Consider the following 6,427-nt stretch of genomic DNA (forward strand, 5'->3'; position numbering starts at 1 on the left):
ATAGATAACCTTTGGTCACTCAGTAAATAGTCATCGCATGTGTATATGGTTGCCACCTCCGCCATCATTCTCCCTCTGCGTCTGACATCTTAGCACAGCTGGCACAATGACATCACTATTTCCCGCCCACTGTGCCAAGTAGTGAAGAGCTTCATAGTGCTTGCTGTAGAGACGGGACAGGGAAAAATGTTTAATAAACAGGGATGGAATAGAACGGAGAAAAGAGAAAAAAAGAGTACAACACTGGATTCTGAACTTTCCCTGAAACTTTCATAGAATCATAGAATCGTAGAGTTGGAAGGGACCTCCTGGGCCATCTGGTCCGACCCCTTGCTCAAAGCAGGATTCGCTAAATCATCCCAGTCAGATGTCTGTCCAGCCTCTGTTTGAAGACTTCCATTGAAGGACAACTCACCACTTCTCGTGGCAGCTTGTTCCGCTCATTGATCACTCTAACTGTCAAAAAGTTTTTTCTAATATCTAATCTGTGTCTCCTCCCATTCAGTTTCATCCCATTGCTTCTAGTCTTTCCTTGTGCAAATGAGAATAAAGATGATCCTTCTACAATGTGACAGCCCTTTAGATATTTGTAGACAACTATTAAGTCTCCTCTCAGTCTTCTCTTTTGCAAACTAAACAATCCCAAATCCTGCAACCTTTCCTCATAAGACAGGGTTTGCAGACCGGTCACCATTCTGGTTGCTCTTTTCTGAACTTGCTCCAGTTTGTTGATGTCTTTTTTAAAATGTGGTGCCCAAAACTGGACACAATATTCCAGATGAGGTCTGACCAAAGAGGAGTAGAGGGAAATAATGACTTCACGTGATCTAGACTGTATGCTTCTGTTAATACATCCTAGAATTGCATTTGCCTTTTTTGCTGCTGCATCACACTGTTGACTCATATTCAGTCTGTGATCTATCAGTATACCCAAGTCTTTTTCACATGTGCTGTTGCTTAGCCCTATTCCTCCCATTCTGTATATGCTTTTTTCATTTTTATTGCCCAGATGTAGTACTTTGCATTTTTCCCTGTTAAAAACCATTCTGTTAGTTGCTGCCCACTTCTCCAGTTTATTTATATCTTTTTGAATCCTCTCTCTCTCTTCTCAAGTATTAGCTATCCCTCCTAGCTTTGTGTCATCAGCAAATTTAATCAGTTTACCCTCAATTCCTTCATCTAAATCGTTGATAAAGATGTTGAACAATACAGGGCCCAGGACAGAGCCCTGTGGTACCTCACTTGAGACATTCTTCCAACTGGATGTGCAGCCATTTACGACCACTCTTTGGGTCCCATCACTAAGCCAGTTATGAATCCACCTAACAGTTGCCTTGTCCATTCCATGCTTAGTCATTTTTTCAATAAGGATTGTATGACATACTTTGTCAAAAGCTTTGCTGAAGTCAAGATATACTATATCTACAGCATTTCCTTGATCCACCCAATCAGTGATTCCATCATAGAAGGAAATTAAGTTAGTCTGACATGACTTATTAGTTACAAACCAATGCTGACTCTGTTTAATCACTTCATTCTTATCCAGGTACTGACATACATGTTGTTTAATAATTTGTTCAAAGATCTTTCCTGGTATAGAAGTCAGACTCACCGGCCTATAGTTGCCTGGGTCCACCTTCTTCCCCTTTTTGAAGATAGGAACAACATTTGCTCTTCTCCAGTCTTCTGGCACTTCTCCTGTTCTCCAAGAATTTTCAAAGATTATGGAGAGGGGTTCAAAAATTTCTTCTGCTATCTCCTTCAGTACTCTGGGGTGTAATTCGTCTGGACCTGGAGACTTGAATTCATTTAGGTTAGCTAAGTGTTTCATCACTATCTTTCTGTTTATAGATATCCTGGATTCTTCTATTCCCTTAATAGGACAGTGAATAACAGTTGATGTTACATTTCCTTTCTGAGAGAAAACAGATGCAAAATAGGAATTTAAAAGTTCAGTCTTCTCAACATCCTGTCTTACCATTTCATCATTTTCATCCTGTAAAAATCCTATAGCATCTTTGACTTTTCTTTTACTTTTGACATATCCCCAAAATCCTTTATTATTGCTTTTGACATCTCTTGCATGCCTCAATTCATTGTCAGCTTTAGATAATCTGATTTGTGCCTTGCAGGTTCTGCAGACAGCATTATATTCTTCTTTAGATATGCCTCCCTCTTTCCATTTATAAACATTTTTTTCTTCCTTTTTAGCATGTGCTTAATTTCTTTGTTCATCCATCCTGGCATCCTTAAATGCTTCCTATTCTTCCCTCTTTTCGGAATTGTTAACAATTGTGCTTTGAGAATTGTGCTTTGCAGCTACACCCACAGCAGCTGTAGTAGCCAAAGATAGACAGTAGTCCACACGCCGGGATTACCCCTTCAGAAGTGGGGGTCCTTCCAGAGTCCTGCAGCCCTTGTTGCAATCTTCAGTTCTGTAGTATTAAGGACCATTCCTGAGTCACTGGGGTCCTTGAAGTCCGGGGTAACAGACCTCTCCTGTCCGGGGGGTCTGGCAGAGCCCTGTCTGTGAAGTACGTCTGCCCCGTCCAACGTATCTGGGCAGAACTGAGGAAGCAGCAGCTTCCTCTCTCCTCCTTGTGGCTGCAAGTCCAGCCCCCAAGTTTAACTATTTTTGTCCCTGACTCTAGACACAGTCATTAAAGGGAAGCATACACAATACAGGATATAACAATTACAACACATACATTACACATAAATCATACAGGTGCATGACATATGTACATAAAGTGCTCAGGTGGTCACTAGGAAGGAGAGGGTGCAACTAAGGGGATCAGCCAGCTCCTTACACTCCCCCTCCTTAAACATGGCCGTCCCCGGCCATGGCAACATGAGTAAAACGCATGAGGACACAGTTTATAAGGCTCACGTAGGCCTGTAATGTCATCCCCTTAACACGGGCGGTCACAATCCTTGAAGTGGGCCGCTTCCATGTCCGACAGTCCTTTTCTTGTGTAGGGGTCCACATGACCCTGGTCCATCTGAGGACAGCCTCCCCCTTCCTCCTTGCGGTTGATCACAGGCCCTTTAACGGTGGGGGGCTGCTTTTAGAAACATGAGGCTAGTCCAAGTGGGGTAAATTTCAGGAACATGCAGTCCTGCAGTCGCATCCGTAGTCCACCGCCATTAACCCCCGGAGGGTCCTGGTCCGGTAAGCCAGCAGGAGGCACACCAACGGGTGTAAATAAAACCGGGAGGAGGGAGAAAACAAACAAAAATGATTGTCCACGGGTGGCCACCACAAATGCCATTGTCTTTAACCGCCATGTGAAGTCCATTGTCCTCTTAGGGACAAGAAACAGTCCCTTGTATTTGTTTGGTGCAACCGGCACCAATAAACACCAATCCTTAAAAGGGCCGCTCAGTCTGTACACGGCCACTGAGCTGCATAGTGGGCCTCATTTTGCCCCTGTCCTAACACAGACATTGGACGAGGACCCACTGGAGTAGGAGGAGTCCCCACTGTTCTTCTGGCTCCGCAATCTCTCCAGTGATGGTCCTGCAGAACCTTGTGCCTCTGGCTCTGTGAACACATCTGTGGCTGCCTCACTGCCCTGAGGCACCAATCTCTCCTATGCAACCGGGGCAACTGCGGCCCTAGCAGCCAGCCATTCCATATTTGAGACCTCCTTTGATGGGCCAGTCTCTCGATCAGGGGCCAGTTTAATGGCCACTGCTTAGTGCCCCCGGGGTCCTTCTTCCTTTAAAAAGGACATGTAGTCCCCTTCCCGAAGGGGGCCATTGAACATGAGGGAGCCAGCAGTTATGTAGACCTTGGCCCCATTCTCCAGCTCCTGCACAAAGCCATAGCCCTTGCTGCAATTCAGAGACCTGATGAGGCCACGGCCATGGGTCATCTGGCCTGTTGCGGTTCCTCCGCCGGGTGCTGTAGTTCTGAAAGGATGCGGTGTTCCAGCCGCCTTTTCTGATGTATCACTTCATGGATCCACTCAGCCTCCGTAGGCACATGGGGCTCCTCTGTACGCAGGCCACAGTTGTCATCTGGGATGGGTGCGGCCTGGGGAAGATTAGGTACCGACACGGCCGGAGGCAATGTCAGAGTCAGCAATCGAGGAGCCTCTGATGAGGCTGGCGGAACAGATGGCCGGGGCATCTCCAAAGATGATGGCAGACGCCACGGGAGGTAAGGGGACAGCAGGCAAGGCAGCGGGTCGGCCAAGAGGGGGTCTGTTACTCATTGCCACAGCCGCTGATAGTCCTCTTACACAGTCGCCGACATCATTGATTGTGGGCGTCATCATCCCCTGCAGAGCCACTTCCAAAGCCTTCCAGACTCCTGCAGGCTCCTGTCAGAGCATCACCAGGCCCCCTTAATCCTCATTGTCCTCAGCTTTCTCCACCGGTCGCTGACTCGACTGCGGAAACGGGTCGCTCCCCCAATTCTTCTGACCACCAGGCCTCAGGCTATGTGCCCACGTTAGCGTTTTAAACCTGACACAAAATCGGACTTATTCCCAGAAAACGCGCATTTTTTCCGCGTGTTTTTGATGCGTTTTTTCCGCGCGTCTTCTGGACTCATAGGAAGCAGCTAAAAATGCGGAATTAAGCGGAAAATAATGAGCATGCTGCGTTTTTAGCCGCTAAGCATTTCCTATGCGGAAAAAAACGCATCAATTAGCACAAAAAGGCCAAAATGCATTCAAATGAATGGGATGCTTATTTTAAGTGTTTGTGAAGCATCTGATCCAGCAACACGGTGCGTTTTTGTACGCTCGGCGCAGCGCCAAAAGGGCGCAAGTGCCGGCAAAATCATACTAGCGCACAGCCAGCGTAGCACAACGCTAAATATAGGGTACACTTATCGCATGCAGCGTCATGCGCCCAGAGGAGGAGATGACCGGAGGAGGTGCAGCCAGGGGCGGAGCTTAGCGGTTGCTCTGCGCTGCGCCTCAGAACGCTAGTCTGAAAGTAGCCTAAGAAGGGCACCTGGAAGGTAGTGGTGGCCAGATTATTTAAAGATGCAGTGCATAGGCAGAGTCCACTGAACACACTATCAGCGAGCACCCCGGTCCCTTGCTCTTAGACAGATGGGTCCAACACAGTTATTTCCCCACAGATTACCTTCTCCTCTGGTCACTGCAGTCCAGGGGATGCAAAGTTCACAAAGGCAACTGTTGTTCAACAGGGAAAAATGTTTAATAAACAGGGATGTAATAGATCGGAAAAAAGAGTACAACACTGGATTCCTGAACTTTCCCTGAAGCTTTCCACACCTGCACCCACAGCAGCTGTAGCAGCCAAAGATAGACAGTAGTCCACACGCCGGGATTACCCCTTCAGAAGGAGAGGCCCTTCCAGAGTCCTGGGGCCCTTGTTGCAGTCTTCAGTCCTGTAGTATTCGGAAGCCTTCCTGAGCCACTGGGGTCCTTGAAGTCCTTGAAGTCTGGGGCAACAGACCTCTCCCATCCAGGGGGTCTGGCAGTGCCCCGTCTGTGAAGTACGTCTGCCCATCCAACGTATCCAGGCAGTGCTGCGGAAGCAGCAGCTTCCTCTCCTCCTAGTGGCTGCAAGTCCAGCCCCCAAGTTTAACTCTTTCTGTTTCTGACTCTATACACAGTCATTAAAGGGAATCTGTCACCTATTTTTTCGAATATAAGATGCAGCCACCGCCATCTGGGGCTTATCTACAGCATTACAGAATGCTGTAGATAAGCCCCCGATGTAACCTGAAAGAGAAGAAAAACAAGTTATATTATAATCACCCAGGGGCGGTTCGGGGTCTGGTCCGGTCCGGAGGGTGTCGCGGTCCTGTCCGGTGCCTCCCATCTTCTAGAAATGACGTCCTCTTCTTTGCTTACCGTCGCGGCTCCAGCGCAGGCGCACTGCTCTGCCCTGTTGAGGGCAGAACAGAATACTGCAGTGTGCAGGCGCCGGGAGAAGTTCAGTGCCTGCCCACCTCCCCAACTGCATTCCAGCTTCTATCTCTAGCCAATTCTCATGGCCTCTCACAACTTTCAAACTCTGAGACACACAAAGATCGTAACACTCCAGATCTGGACTGTCCATCTCATTTCAATCTCCTATCTTGATAACTCACCTCTTACCCTTTGTCCCCTATTAAATTATGAGTGTAATCACAACATAAAGGTTATTATTATTAGTAGACTGAAGATGGTGAAGTTCAAGCTGTTAGCTTTGCCATGTGTAGGAGGAAATAATGATTTACGTGAGCAGAACTGCACAAATGAGGGTTTGCTGCTGTGCTGACATGGTGGAGTAAGGTGAATACAACAAGCTGCTGGACTGTGCGAGAGGTGCAGGCTGATATGTCATGGTGGATTGAGAAAGATTTGGTGTGCTTCGTGTGTAAGTGTAAGGAGATAGACCGGACCATGGGTACCTGCATGCCGGGTCTGGAACTGAGAGGGCTGCATCCTCTGTTTCT

This window comes from Dendrobates tinctorius, unplaced genomic scaffold (assembly GCF_039654945.1).
Source record: "Dendrobates tinctorius isolate UK_male_01 unplaced genomic scaffold, ASM3965494v1 ptg000145l, whole genome shotgun sequence".
Lineage (NCBI taxonomy): Eukaryota > Metazoa > Chordata > Amphibia > Anura > Dendrobatidae > Dendrobates > Dendrobates tinctorius.